Below are 17,698 nucleotides of genomic sequence, written 5' to 3' on the forward strand. Positions count from 1 at the left end.
TTAGTTGGTCAAGTCAATCATTGTCTATACGAGTCCCTTGGCAAATTTTATTTTGCAGGTCTCATCTAAAGCCTACGTTCAGGAATAAGCAAACCATCTACAACCCACGTTTGGGGATAAGCAAACCATCTACATTCTATGTTCAGAGACAAGCCAACCAATCGCAGCCCACGTTCGGGGACAATCGAACCAACTACATCCCACGTCCAGGGACAAGCGGACCATCTACAACCCACATTCAAGGATAAGCGAACCATTTACAGCCCACGTCCGTGGTGCCCGTATGTCGGCGCATTTGCTTCTTGTGAACCATTACGTCAGTGCCTTTGCGATGAGCTAATGTTTAGGCGCCTTAAGCTAAGTAAGACAATCTTTTATCAAGTCGATCACCTATTGTGATAGTAATCAAACAGATTACTTAATCATGTCAAATTACTTAAAGGGGCTAACTGGCGTACCAAGGAACCCAAAATTGTTGCATAAAGTCCACATAATCATTTATGAGGGCCATGTGTTCTGTCGCCACACCAACGCATGGTTGAAGGCACTATCGCCGCCATTTTGCTTTGTCGCCATGCGACAAGGACCAGCGCCATGCGACAAACTCGTCGTCTGGCAACGGAGTCGGGTTGTTGAAATAAAACTCCTTTCTTCCCCATTTGTCGTGGTTGTTGCTGCCACTATCCACGTTCGATCAAAGCTTCAATTTGGTCGTTCTTGTTCGTTTTCACCAAATTCGCTCAAATTTGTTGCAAATCAAAGCATTTCTCATCTATTTTAAGGATCCATGTAAGTTTTTGTTAAACTTAACTCAATTTTCGCTGATTTCAGAGATGTATGTGCGCGGGTATTTACAAAAATTGAACCCATGTATGCTTAATTCTCTTTGTTTATCGAATTTTATGCCTTAATTTTGCTGGATTATGCTTTTATATCATGTTTAGAGCATTTTAAGACTTGTTTTACTCAATTTGGTGAAGAAATGAGCAATTTTCCATTGTTGACTCTCTTGAGTTCGTGAGAACAGTGTGGCCCGTTCTTCGTCTTTTGCTAGTTATTTTTGTCAAAATTTGTCACAATATTTATCATAATATTGTAAGACATTTTTTAACTACTGAAGTTCGCCATTTATGCTTGGATTGAAATTTTTCTCTGTTTTAGTACTACGTACTCTTTTTTTTGCAAACATAGTATCATGCGGCTAGGCAAACCTTAGATACTATAAAACCTTAATTATCTAGTATTTTGCATAATATAGCATGGATAGACAACGAGGTTTGGGTTCCCATTTTCGTTCTAGGGAGACTTGTCGGGAGGACGACCCTGTAGGCACCTCCTCTTCTCTAGGGAGGTTACCAGAGTGGGCTGAGCACACTCAGTACTTTGCGCCAGAGTTCCATATTTCAGAGCGCGTTTGTCGAGGGATTCTCAGCGGGGGCTCCACGACCATCGGCTCATTGTACGATACTTACTTTTGTGACCACATCAGTCTGTGCTTTTTGTGAGAGTCATGTGGCTTGACTTTTTTGCTATGAGCCACTCAAGCTATGTACTCTTTCGGACAAAGCCATCACATTGTCCTAGCTTTGGTGGAGTTCTTTTGGGACACCACCAAAACTTTTCACTTTTCCTCAGGGTGAGCTGACTGTTACCCCCACCGATTTCAGTCTCATTACGGGATTGGAGTTCACTTCGGTCCTGCTCCATTTTGGTAGCGACATCATAGTCATTTCTCTAGAGGTACAGAAGCTATTGGGTCCCAATACTATTCGGGCTCGTGCTGAGGCTGACCCGATGCAACTTAGCACAAATGCATCCACCGGAGCACGCTTACTGCAACATTTTAGGATCATGCGACCACCCTAGAGCAGCATGTGCGCATTTTTGCTCTTATCTTGTTGTCAAGGACCTTTTCCCCTGACAGAGGTAGTCGAGGGCTACTCTACTACCTGCCTGTTGTTCGCGACCTTGCATCAATCGGGTCGTATGATGGGGCCAGCTTGGCCTATGCAGACTTCCTAGTCGGCTAAGACTTTTGAGTCGTCATAGCTCCTTTGAGGGAGACATCGCACTTTCTAGCTTTTGGAGAGTTGTAGAGGTACACTTTATTCCTTCTAAAGTTAGATCTAGACCTATTTTAGCATCTGTTGACATTTCTTTATTTTTGTAGATCTGGTTCTACGAGTACTTTCCACCTCGTGCGCCGGTGAGACCTTCACCTTGCGAGCTCCCTGTTGATGCCAGTTAGGGACGTCGTCACAGTGCATATGTCACTTCTAGGCGCATTTGAGGAGTTTATCCTTTCGGTATGTTTTTTAACTACTCGTTTTGTATTCCTCTTAGTAGGATTTTGTCTTATGAGTATGCATTTTGTAGGAGCCGCCCGTAGAGTTTCGGCCATGGGCCAATTTCAACGTTCATGCGCTTGTTGTGCAATACAACGCTCATCGTCGTTATTTCCAGGGGACGCATGATGCTGTGGTGTATCTTGGCGAGAGAGTGGCTATTCAGCACTCCTCAGAGGCCTTTGTCGTTCCGGATTGCCTAACTTATCATATATTTGATAAGGCGAGGTTGAGGGATTTTGTGAGTAAGGCGCCAGAAGGCATGCCTTGGCGGACGCACGCTCGTCCGGAGCAATGCTATTCAGAGCCCTTGCTGCTGCTTTTGGCTCCACCATCAGTTTTGCCAGAGGGAGGGGAGGACGTATTCTCTATTCTTGTGCATTCGTACCTTGTATAGCCCCAAAGTTGATACTAACTACTCAGTTTATCTTGTAGGATGCGCACGCGGAGTTTGTCGCTCCACCTATGTCCATCATCCATCAGGGGGTGTATGGCCCTGTTGAGGAAATGATTCCTCTAGCTCCTACAGATCACCGCTTTATTGAGTAATCGATACCACAACGTCAGACTTGGGTGAGTCATTTATTTGCATTTTTACTTGCACGTATATTTTTTATCGCTACTGACTTTTCTTTAGATAGTTCTCTCGCGAGGTGGTAACGATGATGGCGAGAGGTTTGGACGCCTTTCGTTACCAGATGGTGAGATGGAGGGATTGTGCTTCTTGCCGTCGTGACGACACTGCAGAGGTATTTCTCTTATCCTTATCTTATAACTTAATTTACTTATTTGACCATCGTACATGTCTTACTTTTGCTGGGAAAGCCTATTCCTCCTCATACCCGGCCGAGACCTGAGGCTAGTGATAAGTGACTTTTATGTCACTTTTAGGGTGTTTATTGAGTCGTATTCCGGCTTATTTTCCAATAATTTCACCTTTTATATCATTTATTTCTATTATTTTATTATTCTCGTCTTTTATCTTTATTTTGAGTATTTTTGTAATTTTCTATAGTTTTTAGTTTATTTTCGTGTTTTATTTTATTTTTCTTTCTTTTAATGTTTGTAATTTAAGTCATTAGTTTTTATTTTTAATAATTTCTCTTTTTATCTCGTTTTCTTATTTATTTTAGTTTCATATTTTATTTTATTTTATTTCATTTAATTTTATTATTTCTTTAGTTTTAGCATTTTATTTTATTTTATTTTATTTTACTTTATTTATCTTATTTTATTCTACTTTATTTTTCTTTATTTTATTTTATTTTATCTCGTGGTAATACCCTCGTGTTTTTTATTGTAGGTGTTTCGGTTTTCAAAGTCATTATTTGTGTTCGGAGGTCAAGGGTTGAGGCACAAAACATCACCCCCTAGCTGCTGCCCTCCTCTTATCCTTCACCACACACCTCACCTTACCCTACACCCACCAACACCAACAGCAACAACAAACACAACACCAGCCACCTACCAACACCAACCTTCACCCCGCAACAAACCCTACACCAACAACAACAACAACTGCAATAGCAACAATTCGCACCTCCCCTGCTCCCTCAGCTCACAATCAATTCCACCACGCAACCCCACATCGCACCACCACAATCACACCCACAAACCAAACTCCCACGCATCTCCACCCCTCTCACCAGAAACTCCAATCAGCCACGCAACAACCACCAGGCTACCAATTCGAGTCGCAGCCCGCATCACCACAAGCTACACCAGCAGCAACCCGCCACAATTAACAACCAACAACCACCCAAATCACCACCAAATTACTTACCTCATTCAAACGCGGACGCACAACCCTGTCAGAAAGCGCACAAAATGGAGTCCTAAATCAGATTCGAGGCAGAAGCTTTGCGCGACCTGTGTGCGTCTTCTGTGCGGGCGCGCAATCGTGGGTCAATCACGAGCTTTTCACGTGATTTTTAATGAGAATTGGACGGCCACGATTTTGGATGCTAGATGACGATGATGCTGATGAACGGTGATGATGGTTGTTTGGGATGATGCTTGAATGGCTGCTTGAATTGGAGCAAGGGAATCCGGAAGTGAAAGGGGTTTGGGGGGGGGGGGTCTGATTGTTTCGTGGGTTTTTAGGGGGAAATTAGTGTGTTTTTGGTTCTTTTTCCCATTTTCATTTTTTTTTCTCTTATTTTATTTTATTTTTTTTTTAATTCTTTTTAAATTTTCCGTTTCCTTTTCTTATTTCCTTTCTCTTTTATTTTTCTTTTGTTTTTCCTTTTTTTTCTCATTCTTTTATTTCTTTTATTTTTCTTAGTTTTATGAGCTTTGTATAAATACCCATTTTTGGGGTAATTAGAGAGGAATCCATTATTCTAATTTCTTAGTTAGTTTTAGGAGAGCTTCTCTCTCTTAGGGTTAGATTAGATAGTTTTTAGAGAGATAAAGTAGATTATTGCTCAATTTTCTTCCAAGTAATCAATTTTGGTCAAGTTTAATTTCCAATCAAGCAATTCCTTCAAGTTTTCATCTTTCATTAATCCTCTCTCTAGTAATCTCTATTCCTTTCCTTTAGCTTTATTTTTTTGCTTTATTGTTGCTTATTTTTGTTATCCTTTTAGTTTATCTATTTATTATTGTTTTCATTGTTCTTAATCATGTTATGTTTTGTGTTTCTTGAATTTATTTTTGGTTTTGCTATTATGTTTAATCTCTCTTCTCTAGGCTAATTTCTTAGCTAGGTGATGCAAGTCTAAGCATGGAGAACTTCGAAGATTTGCTTATCATGCATCAAGATAGCTTGTCCCTAAACATTGATTCAAGCCAAGCATTGCATGGACACTTTCTTGGTTATCAAAGCAAAGCCACGGTTTGCTTAGTGGTTTTTCTTGGAGTCTAGTTCACTTTCTTGAACTTTCTTGAATTTTCTTTACTTAGATTTTGCTTACAAGTTTTTACCTTTCACTTGAAAGGGTTTTTCTTGGTTCAAGCATTAGGATCTTTAATCTTTATTTAGTTCTTTAACTTTTATTTATTTATTTAGTTGCTTTAAAAATCAGTTAGTTAGCAAAATAAATCAGTTTAGGCGTGTGCTTGTTCTCCAAGGAGTTTGGTGTATGCTTGTGCTCCAAGGTGCTTGCTCTTCAAGCAAGTTAGAATTCTAGTTTAATTAGGATTGAATTAGGGACTTGTCCTAATCTTCCTAGGTAAACTAAGTCTTATAAATAGGGCTGTAAACACACGAATAAACATACATAGAGATTAATATTCAGATTATTTCTTAAGTTGCATACTTGAGTTTTGGTTGATTGCGATCAATTGCTGTTTTGCTTGTTTTAGTTAAAACATTCGTTTGGATTGATTAATTAGGTGGATTCTTAATTGATTAATCTTAGTTTTTGTTTAATTCTTGGTGGATTTCCTGTATAGAATTAGACTTAAACATATCCCTTGTGTTTTGTTGATTTTCGGATCAATAATTCACATCATCTTTGGTATCAGAGCCAGGTTACGCAACTTCGGAAAAAATTAAACTGGGAACAATTGGCTAGGAATTTTTGCGTGATTTTTTTTGCATTGAACTCTAAAAACGTCCAGCTATCACTATATAAAATTTCATAATTTGTAGTTGAGTAACGCGTTCTACACAGCCTCAAACATTTGGTGTTTGTGCACTGATTTGCGGATGAGAGTCCGGTTTTTGTGTTGCCTAGTTTTCCTTCAAGATTCGATCTTTTAATCAAGATTTTTGCATGAACTGACTTGATTTGTGTAGGAATCATGAGTGACGAGGAGGTTCCACAGGTTCCAAGGGGATTAACCTTAGAACAGGCTCAAAATCTTAGAAGAGATAGGCGAATTGACGAGTTGGCAGCAAGGATGGATGAGATATTAAAAAGGCTTGATACTCTTGCTGGAGATTCTTCAAGGAAAGGGAATTCTAACCCTAATTCTGGTTCAAGTGAGGAAGAACAACCAAGGAGGAACCCAAGGAGGCCACGAAATAATTATTCCTCAAGTGATGAATCACCAAGGCCTAGGAGAAGAGATAGACCAAAGGATGATGATAGGAACCTTAGATTAGATCTTCCCGAATTCAATGGGAGTATGAATGAACCTGAAAAATACTTTGAGTGGATTAGAAGGGCCGAGACACTCTTTGATTACAAGGAGTATGATGAAAGGAAAAGATGCAAATTGGCTGAATTAAAATTGACCGGTTATGCTAGTCTTTGGTATGATAATCTAAAGAAGAAAAGGCATAAGGAGGGGCGTGCAAGAATCTCAACTTGGGAACAACTCAAGAAGCACATGAAAAAAAGGTTCGTACCTAGTGATTATATTCAAGATGTTTATCTTAAGATGCAACTTTTTAAACAAAATTCTATGACTGTTGAGAATTATATTGGTGAATTTGAAAAGTTATGCATGCTATGTGGCTTAGAAGAGATTGTTGAGCATAAGATTGCTAGGTTTATTTCGGGGTTGAATGATAGTATTGCTGAAAAAGTTGAATTGCAACAATATTGGTCCTTTGAGGATGTTTGCAAGGTAGCTTTGAAAGTTGAAAAACAGATAAAGGGGAAGAAAGGGACGTACACTAAGCCCTTTGTAAAAGGTTTCACTAAGCCTTTTGAGAAGAACAGCTTGGAGAAAAGTGGTTCTAGTTCAAACTACAAGGAGACTAAATCGAAGTTTGAAGCTCCTAAAAAGCTTGTTGAAGATAGGAAGTGCTTCAAGTGTGGTAGTGTTGGTCACATTGCAACTAATTGTCCATAAAAAAGAGTAATGACTGCTCAAGAGTGGGAACAAGAACAAGCTAAGTGTGAGCAAGGTAGTGACTATGAAGAAAAGAACGAAGAGGAAAACTTTGAAGAAGAGGAAGGGCATATTGACGAAATTGATCCCGAGACTCATGGTCAAAGTTTGGTTCTAAGAAGGGCACTACACTCTAAAACCGTACCTATGGAAAACAATCAAAGGGAGAAAATCTTTCTTACAAGGTGCAAGGTAGAAGATAGGTTGTGTGATATGATCATAGACACGGGGAGTTGCACTAATGTGGTATATACTACTTTGGTAGACAAATTGAAGTGGCCAACTACTGAACATCCAAGCCCTTATAAGCTTCATTGGCTTAATAATTCGAGTGATGTTAAGGTAACTAAACAAGCCTTAATCTCCTTTTCAATTGGTAAATTTTATGATAAAGTTTTGTGTGATGTTTGTCCTATGGATGCTTGTCATATACTATTAGGCCGTCCTTGGCAATATGATAGATTTGTGAAGTTTGATGGAAGGACTAATGTGTATGTTGTGAGAAAAGGAGAAAAAGAGAGACCGGTTGCTTTAAAACCTTTGATAAGCAACAAGTCTTCTAATGTTACCTCTAATTCGAAGAGTTCTTATTTGATTAGTGAGAGGGAATTAGAAAAAGAAATTTGCAGCAACAATGTGGTATATATACTTGTTTCTAATGAGATTCGAATTGATCAAGATAAACCAGCAAAGAGGCCGTATGAATTGGAATCTGTTTTAGAAGAATTCAAGGATGTCTTTCCTAAGGAATTACCTCCGGGACTACCTCCTATTCGTGGGATAGAGCATCAAATTGACTTGATTCCGGGAGCACCATTACCTAATAAGGCAGCCTATAGATGTAATCCGGAAAAAACAAAGGAGATGCAAAGGCAAATTGAAGAGCTTATGACTAGAGGATATGTGAGGGAAAGTATGAGCCCTTGTGCTGTGCCTACTTTACTTGTCCTAAAGAAAGATGGGAGTTGGCGCATGTGTATTGATAGTAGGAGTGTGAATAACATCACTATCAAATACCGATTTCCTATTCCAAGATTAGATGATCTACTTGATGAACTACATGGTTCAAAGTTGTTTTCTAAGATTGATCTTATGAGTGGTTATCATCAAATTCGAATGAGAGAAGGAGATGAGTGGAAAACAGCATTCAAGACTAAGTTAGGGTTGTATGAATGGTTGGTGATGCCGTTTGGACTCACTAATGCACCTAGCACTTTCATGAGGTTGATGCATGAGGTACTTAAACCTTTCCTTGGCAAGTTTGTTGTTGTTTATTTAGATGATATTCTGATATACTCTAAAAATTTGCATGATCATTTAAATCATCTAACAAGTGTGTTTGAAGTGTTAAGAGAGAAGAAACTCTATGCTAAGCTTGAAAAATGCTACTTCTTAGTGCCTAGTGTTACTTTTCTTGGTTATGTTGTATCAAAAGATGGAGTTTCAGTTGATCATTCGAAAGTAGAGGCTATTAAAACTTGGCCTATTCCTTCTAATATGAGTGAAGTAAGGTCTTTTCATGGTCTAGCTTCGTTCTATAGAAGATTTGTCAAGAATTTCTCAAGTATTGTGGCGCCTATGACCGAATGTTTAAAGAAGGACAAGGGTAAATTCGAATGGACTAAAGAAGCTCAAAGTGCGTTTGAGTTGGTTAAAAAGAAGCTATGTGAAGCACCTATACTTGCGTTACCAGATTTCTCAAGTCCTTTTGAAGTTGAAACCGATGCTAGTGGAGTTGGAATTGGAGCAGTTTTACTCCAAAAGAAGAGGCCTATTGCATATTTCAGTGAGAAATTGGGAGGAGCTCGATTGAACTATTCTACTTATGATAAAGAGTTCTATGCCATTGTTAGAGCTTTAGATCATTGGAGTCATTATCTCCGACCTAATCACTTTGTGTTGCATTCTGATCATGAAGCATTGAAGTACATACATGGACAACAAAAGCTCAATCCTAGACATGCTACGTGGGTTGAATTTTTACAATCATTTAATTTTTCTTCAAGGTACAAAGAAGGGAAATCGAATGTTGTGGCTGATGCATTATCTAGAAGATACACTTTGATTGGAATTCTAAATAGCAAGCTACTTGGTTTTGAATTGATCAAAGAATACTACAAAGGTGATGATGATTTTGCTACATTGATTGAAGAGTGTTCTAAAGGAGCCGTGGGTTCTTATTTGCTGCAAGATGGTTTTCTTTTCAAAGGAAATCGACTTTGTCTTCCTAAGTGTTCTATTAGAGAGCTAGTTGTTAGAGAAGCTCATGGGGGAGGAATTGCTGGTCACTTTGGTATTACAAAGACCTTGAGTATGTTACAAGAACACTTCTATTGGCCTAAGATGCTCACGGATGAGCAACTAGTTATTTCTAGGTGTGCAACTTGTCAAAAAGCGAAGGCTACTTTTCATCAAGGCTTGTATACTCCTTTACCTGTTCCAGATTCACCTTGGGAAGATATTTCTATGGATTTTATTGTGGGATTGCCGAGAACACAACGGGGGAAAGACTCTATTATGGTTGTTGTGGATAGGTTCTCTAAGATGGCTCATTTTGTTCCTTGTCACAAAGTGGATGATGCTATGAAAGTGGCGGAATTATACTTCAAAGAGATTGTTAGATTGCATGGAATTCCGAAAACTATTGTGAGTGATAGAGATACAAAGTTCATGAGTTTCTTTTGGAAGTCTTTATGGAAGCTTGTGGGAACAAAATTGCTCTTTAGTACATCTTACCATCCACAAACTGATGGACAAACCGAGGTTACTAATCGTACTCTTGGTGCGCTTTTGCGTGGGTTAGTGAGTAAGACACAAAAGGATTGGGACATCAAGTTAGCTCATGCGGAGTTTGCTTATAATAGATCACCTACATATGCTACCAAACATAGTCCTTTTGAGGTAGTCTATGGAGTCAATTCGAAACTTCCAATTGATCTTGTTCCATTGCCTAAGGGTGAGTTAATTCACAAAGATGCCGAGTCTAAGTTGAAGAGTATGCTGAAATTACATGCTCAAGTTCGAACAAGAATAGAGAAAGTAAATGACATGTACAAAGCTAGAGCAAACAAGCATAGAAAGCAACAAGGTTACTATGTTGGAGACTTGGTATGGTTACATTTGAGAAAGGAAAGATTTCCAGGAAAACGCAAGAATAAGTTGATGCCTAGAAGTGAAGGTCCTTTCAAGATTATTGAGAAGATCAATGACAATGCTTATAAGTTAGAACTTCCAGGAGAATATGGAGTTAGTGCTACATTCAATGTTGGCGATTTGGCTAAGTATATTCCTGATGAGGAACTTCGAGATTTGAGGACAACTTCTTTCGAAGAAGAGGAGGACGATGCAAGTCTAAGCATGGAGAACTTCGAAGATTTGCTTATCATGCATCAAGATAGCTTATCCCTAAACATTGATTCAAGCCAAGCATTGCATGGACACTTTCTTGGATATCAAAGCAAAGCCACGGTTTGCTTAGTGGTTTTTCTTGGAGTCTAGTTCACTTTCTTGAACTTTCTTGAATTTTCTTTACTTAGATTTTGCTTACAAGTTTTTACCTTTCACTTGAAAGGGTTTTTCTTGGTTCAAGCATTAGGATCTTTAATCTTTATTTAGTTCTTTAATTTTTATTTATTTATTTAGTTGCTTTAAAAATCAGTTAGTTAGCAAAATAAATCAGTTTAGGCGTGTGCTTGTTCTCCAAGGAGTTTGGTGTATGCTTGTGCTCCAAGGTGCTTGCTCTTTAAGTAAGTTAGAATTCTAGTTTAATTAGGATTGAATTAGGGACTTGTCCTAATCTTCCTAGGTAAACTAAGTCTTATAAATAGGGCTGTAAACACACGAATAAACATACATAGAGATTAATATTCAGATTATTTCTTAAGTTGCATACTTGAGTTTTGGTTGATTGCGATCAATTGCTGTTTTGCTTGTTTTAGTTAAAACATTCGTTTGGATTGATTAATTAGGTGGATTCTTAATTGATTAATCTTAGTTTTTGTTTAATTCTTGGTGGATTTCCTGTATAGAATTAGACTTAAACATATCCCTTGTGTTTTGTTGATTTTCGGATCAATAATTCACATCACTAGGGGAAGGGGGTGGAAAATATGTGTTGAATGTTGAATGAATGATGATGGTTGGATTTAATACATGCCTTAAATTGATGAAAGATATGATTTTTGATGGCTTGAGATTATTGTTACACTTTATTTGATTTCCCTCTAGTTTAAATGCATGAAAGTGATTTGAACTAGATCAAGATCACCTCTATTTTAATGATTGCATGAGAATGAGTTGTTAAAATTGAGTTTTAGGAATTGTGTTTCTTTATTCTCTTGATTTGCTTGTGTCTAATAGGATGCATGAGAATGATCCTAATTAGCATGGACTTCTTTCATTGATTTGCCTAGACTATTGCATGAGAATGAATTGTTTAGGTAGGATCTTGTGTTCTTTGGCATGTTCTTCTTGATAACTATCATTATTTCCCTCTTTCTACTCATGTTTGACACCCCCGTATCCCTAGCGTTGTTCTTTCTTGATTTTATTCGTCTTTATCTTTGCTTATTTGTAGTTTAGTGCTTTTTATCCAAAAAAAAAAAAAAAAATTTCAACAAAATTATCCTTTCCTTGACTTTTGCTTAGCGAATTTAGTGTTTAGCTCGCATGCTTCCTTTTTGGGTTCGACCCTTTACTTACCCCTATACTTGTATTAGGGTAGTTTAGGTTATAAATAAATTGTTAATTTGATTAGGGTTAGTAGAACCAACGACCTACTTAATCCCGATCAAATTTTGGCGCCGTTGCCGGGGAAGCGGCTTGTTTAGCATTTATTTTTGCTGTTGTTAGAGTCATTTTATTTGCTTTCTTTTTATTATTTTGCTTTTTTTTTAATCCTACTTGTCATTGCTAATCGTGTGCTTAGCTTTGTTGTATTCAAAGAGAGATATGGCAAGACAAGAGCATGGCCTTCTTTTTAGGGAGTTTGGAAATCCGGAAGTCTATGAGCTCACGAGTGGTATACTTCTCCCAACCACAGAGTCTAATTTCACAATCCATCCACAATATGCTAGGATGGTACAAGTTGAGCAATTTTCCGGAAGTGCAAGTGAAGACCCCATTGAGCATTTGGACCGATTCCTTGAGTTGTGTGCAATGATGCAAACAAATGAAGTGAGCCAAGATTACATTCGTATGCATCTCTTTCGGCAATCTCTCACCGGAAGAGCAAAGAAATGGCCCAAGCTTTTGAAGCCCAACTCTCTCACCACATGGAAAGATGTTGCGAAGGCCTTTCTCAAGAGGTTCATTTCCGATGAGCAAGCCGCAAAAATGAGGAGGAAGATAGCTTCTTTTGAGCAAGAACCGGATGAAACTCTTGGGGAAGCATGGGAAAGGTTTAAGGATATGATTAGAGTATGTCCTAACCATGGATTCAACCATAATTTTCTCATGAGATTCTTTTATGATGGCTTAGAGCCAATTTCAAGAACCAATCTAGATGCGGGTGCCGGCGGCCAATTAATTAAGATCCCTCAAAGCCAAGTTGAAGCTACAATTGAAGAGGTGGCTACTAGCTATTCTTGGGGAGGTCAAAGAAGGTCCCAAGGAAAGCAAGGTGATCTTTATAAATTGGAGAGAGTCGGCCAACTTAAGCACATAGTTGAACTCTTGAATGAAGGTCTTTCCAAGTTGAACTCAAGTGTTGGCTTGGGTTCAAAACCGTCACAAATCATTGATTTCTCATGTGGCTGTTGTGGTGGGACGGATCATGATGCATCGTATTGTAGAGAGTTCAATCCCAAGCAAGGTGAGGCTTTGACTTTGAGGGAAAAAAAGTTTGTAACCCAAGCTCAATCTCAACAACTTCAATAACCTCCAAAACAAGAAAACTCCTACCTCCAAGATGAACCTCTTTTCAATCCTCTAACCGAAAATCTTTCTTACCCTTCCATCCAAATGGGGAACTTTCAAGGTCAACATCATGACCAAAATCCTCAAGCGTATGAAGAACAATCCCCACTCGACCACACACAAACCCAAATTCTTCAGCAACGTCAAATTCTCACTCAACAATTCCAAGAGATCAAATCTCACAATGAAGTTGTTGACTCCCAACTAGCCAACATTTATTCTCTCCATTTAACCGCAAAACTCCCTTTACAATGATCTACTAACACTTCATATGCATATCATCTTGAAACTTGCAAGGAGGATGAAAGTAAGGAAGACAAGGTTGTGGAGGATGTGGTTGAGAAGAAGGTTCAAGAACAAAATGAGGAGCCATTAGATTTTAGTGAACCAAAAAAGTTTGAAGGCCCGATTCCCTTCCCTTGTAGGCTAGTTGAGAATGTTATTTTCAAGAGCCCTATGGCGGTGAGCGTATGTAGAGTTGATGTGGTCGATGGTGTGATGGATAATGAGAGCTTACCTCCATGTGATGATAAGGTGACAATGAGGTATGATGACTTCCTTGAAGTTCCCACCTGGTTTGAAGGCTCTCTTGAGGAAGGTGAGGTTTCCCTTCCTAATATCGAGGATTCCAAGCTTAATCTCCCTTTTAGAAGGAAAAGAAAGAAGAGAGAAAAAAGAAGAAGAAACGACAAGAAGAAGAGAAAAAGAAAAGATGAGCTACCATTGGCTCTTGATTCATTCCCTCCTTTCCCTTGTGGTGATTTGAGACCTCAAGGGGTGCTAGTTCTCAAGATTGGGGGCATTTATGATTCAATCCTCAAGTTGATGAAGGTGATGTTCTTTATTCCACCTTGAAGGAGGTGAAGGGTCAAGCTAGAGACCATAAACAAGCGCTTCCCGGGAGGCAACCCGGAGGATTTCTAACCCTTTTTCTCCCCCTCCTTTCTTTTTCTTTTTGTTTTCTTTTAATGTTTTCTTTTATGTCTTGTCTTGCCTTGTAGGTTGCATTTTGGAAGCTTGGAGCGGAGTGACATTTGGTGAACTCGATTTTATGCTCCATTATTCTTTTAAGCCAACCTCTCGGTGAGACCTTTCTTGTTTTCACTCTTTTAATTTTTATTTGAGTGCTTAGTTTAAGGTTAGTTTAGGAAGAATTTGAATGGTTCGAGGTTGTTTGCATTGGTTCTAAGGAACTTGGGATCGTTGATGTTGATATCAACGGTCATTTGTATGACGATTGGGATTTACTTGAATTACATGCCTCATTTGTGAACCTTTTTATTTCTTCCTCTTGTATTTGTGTTGTTTTTCCCTTTTATGTGACAAACATGGCTATGACGAGTTGAAATTATTTTGATTTAGAATTGCTCATTCATTTGGATTTGTGTGCCTTTCATGATAATGTGTCTTTGAATGCTTATCTTCCTAGTTGATGAGGGTTTACACGGTTTGAGAGTGCTTAGGGTTGAATTAGACACATTTTAAGCTAAGGTAGCCCGGTTTAGAACTTTTAAGGAAGTTTGAACCCCTAGTTCACGGGAAAGTGGTAAGATGGTGTTGCTCTCTATGGTGAATAGGATTCCCTTGGTTGGTATTTTCTTATTTCTTATCCCGTGTGAGCGTCATTTGTTGTAGCCTTCATCATTCTTGTGAGCGGCATTTAGGATCCTTAACTATGCATAACTTAATCCTTGTGTTGTCCTCTAGCTCCCAAGATCGTGACCAAGCATCTCTAGGGGAGGAAAAGGGCACCACTTTTCTCATTTTTCTTTATCTTCTTTTTGTTTTGTTACTTATTTTGTTTTTATTTCGCATTTGCTCCTCTTGCCAACCCTTTGAGCCTATTCCCTTTCTTGATTATGAGCCACATTACAAGCCTTATGACCTTTCGTTTCCCTAACCCTTAGTTTGTGAAGCATTTCGGTTTAAGAGTTTGTTTTGTGTTGTAATGAAATGAGAAAGTATTATGCTTTTTGTACCAAGCAAGAAAAGTAAATTGTATATATTGTGTGAAATAAAGCAAATGTTAAGAAAAAGCCGTCTTAAGTTAAAAAAAAGGCAAGGACAACAAATAAAATATATAAAAAAAAATATAATTAAAATTAGTTTGGTTTCGTTTTCTTCCCTAGTTTAAGCATTGAGGACAATGCTTTGTTCAAGCTTGGGGGGGAGCGTTACTTCGTTTTTGTTTTTATTGAGTGTCGGTGTCGAATAAGCTTGGGGGAGATGGCATTATTGGTATTTTTGTTTGATGTTTGGTGATTTCTTGAGTTTGTTTTTGAGGTTTGATCACCCTTTTGCTTCATTTAGGAAATATCACCAAAATTTTTAAATTTTTGCCCCGCCTTGACCCTTAGCCTTACGTTACAACCCTAGTAAAGACCCTTTGACTTTAGAGGGGTGAGGTCAACGACCGGTAGAGGGAGATAGATTTCAACCCTATGGAGAGAGTATGCATAGTTGAGATGTCAGGATGACCTTATGATTCCACATAAAAATTTCATTTTCCGGTTCCCTCGAGGAATCATGAGGAGCTAACTAAGGGATGATTTGAAGCTAGTGGAGAGAACGTGGACCGTCTTGGATGGGGCTAGGGCGGAGAGTGAAATCATTAGTTCTCTATGCTTAGCTTAGATTTGTCTCTTTCAACCATGAGCATCTCGGAACGTGTATTCCTTTATTTAATTAAGAAAGGTGAGCATTCTTTGGTGCATGTCTCTATGTTTTGAGTCCAAATGGAGAATTTTCTATCTAAAAGCTTGTTTGGTTTTCTTAAGCCTTGTCATGTCATGTTGGTCGTGGTTGTGCTTGCTTTTTGTTTTTGCTTTTGTTTTTCTTTTTGTTTTCCCTTTGTTTTGTCTAGAGTTGTGGGTTAAACTCTTAGGACACCCTCACGAGAGCTCACTCGTCCTCTAGGGCGATCTAGGGGTTTAAAGGGCTTGTCTTTAGTTGCTAAAATTGACCGTGATTCCTACGAAAGTGAGTTAGTGTACATTCTTGTCTCCTTTAGAGTCTTAGTTTTGCTTGAATAAATCATTCTCCTTCTCCCGTGTTTCATGTTAATTTGCTCGAGGACGAGCAAAAGGTAAGCTTGGGGGAGTTTGATAAGTGACTTTTATGTCACTTTTAGGGTGTTTATTAAGTCGTATTCCGGCTTATTTTCCAATAATTTCACCTTTTATATCATTTATTTCTATTATTTTATTATTCTCGTCTTTTATCTTTATTTTGAGTATTTTTGTAATTTTCTATAGTTTTTAGTTTATTTTCGTGTTTTATTTTATTTTTCTTTCTTTTAATGTTTGTAGTTTAAGTCGTTAGTTTTTATTTTTAATAATTTCTCTTTTTATCTCGTTTTCTTATTTATTTTAGTTTCATATTTTATTTTATTTTATTTCATTTAATTTTATTATTTCTTTAGTTTTAGCATTTTTTTTTTTTTACTTTATTTATCTTATTTTATTCTACTTTATTTTTCTTTATTTTATTTTATTTTATCTCATGGTAATACCCTCGTGTTTTTGGTTATAGGTGTTCCGGTTTTCAAAGTCATTATTTGTGTTCGGAGGTCAAGGGTCGAGGCACAAAATGTCACCCCCTAGCTGTTGCCCTCCTCTTATCCTTCACCACACACCTCACCTTACCCTACACCCACCAACACCAACAGCAACAACAAACACAACACCAGCCACCTACCAGCACCAACCTTCACCCCGCAACAAACCCTACACCACCAACAACAACAACTGCAATAGCAACAATTCGCACCTCCCCTGCTCCCTCAGCTCACAATCAATTCCACCACGCAACCCCACATCGCACCACCACAATCACACCCACAAACCAAACTCCCACGCATCTCCACCCCTCTCACCAGAAACTCCAATCAGCCACGCAACAACTACCAGGCTACCAATTCGAGTCGCAGCCCGCATCACCACAAGCTACACCAGCAGCAACCCGCCACAATTAACAACCAACAACCACCCAAATCACCACCAAATTACTTACCTCATTCAAACGCGGATGCACAACCCTGTCAGAAAGCGCACAAAATGGAGTCCTAAATCAGATTCGAGGCAGAAGCTTTGCGCGACCTGTGTGCGTCTTCTGTGCGGGCGCGCAATCGTGGGTCAATCACGAGCTTTTCACGTGATTTTTAATGAGAATTGGACGGCCACGATTTTGGATGCTAGATGACGATGATGCTGATGAACGGTGATGATGGTTGTTTGGGATGATGCTTGAATGGCTGCTTGAATTGGAGCAAGGGAATCCGGAAGTGAAAGGGGTTTGGGGGGGGGGGGGGGGTCTGATTGTTTCGTGGGTTTTTAGGGGGAAATTAGTGTGTTTTTGGTTCTTTTTCCCATTTTCATTTTTTTTTCTCTTATTTTTTTTTTTTTTTAATTCTTTTTAAATTTTCCGTTTCCTTTTCTTATTTCCTTTCTCTTTTATTTTTCTTTTGTTTTTCCTTTTTTTTCTCATTCTTTTATTTCTTTTATTTTTCTTAGTTTTATGAGCTTTGTATAAATACCCATTTTTGGGGTAATTAGAGAGGAATCCATTATTCTAATTTCTTAGTTAGTTTTAGGAGAGCTTCTCTCTCTTAGGGTTAGATTAGATAGTTTTTAGAGAGATAAAGTAGATTATTG

At 38.4% G+C, this 17,698-nt stretch overlaps 1 non-coding gene across 1 annotated transcript; it reads right to left on the minus strand.

Annotated features, from left to right (window-relative positions):
- Positions 1-12,461: 12,461 nt before the first annotated feature.
- LOC145641075 (small nucleolar RNA R71) lies at positions 12,462-12,568 on the minus strand. The gene has a single exon (XR_014115146.1). It is a non-coding gene; the product is annotated as a small nucleolar RNA R71 (small nucleolar RNA).
- Positions 12,569-17,698: the final 5,130 nt, after the last annotated feature.

This window comes from Chenopodium album, chromosome 7 (assembly GCF_948465745.1).
Source record: "Chenopodium album chromosome 7, dcCheAlbu1.1, whole genome shotgun sequence".
Lineage (NCBI taxonomy): Eukaryota > Viridiplantae > Streptophyta > Magnoliopsida > Caryophyllales > Amaranthaceae > Chenopodium > Chenopodium album.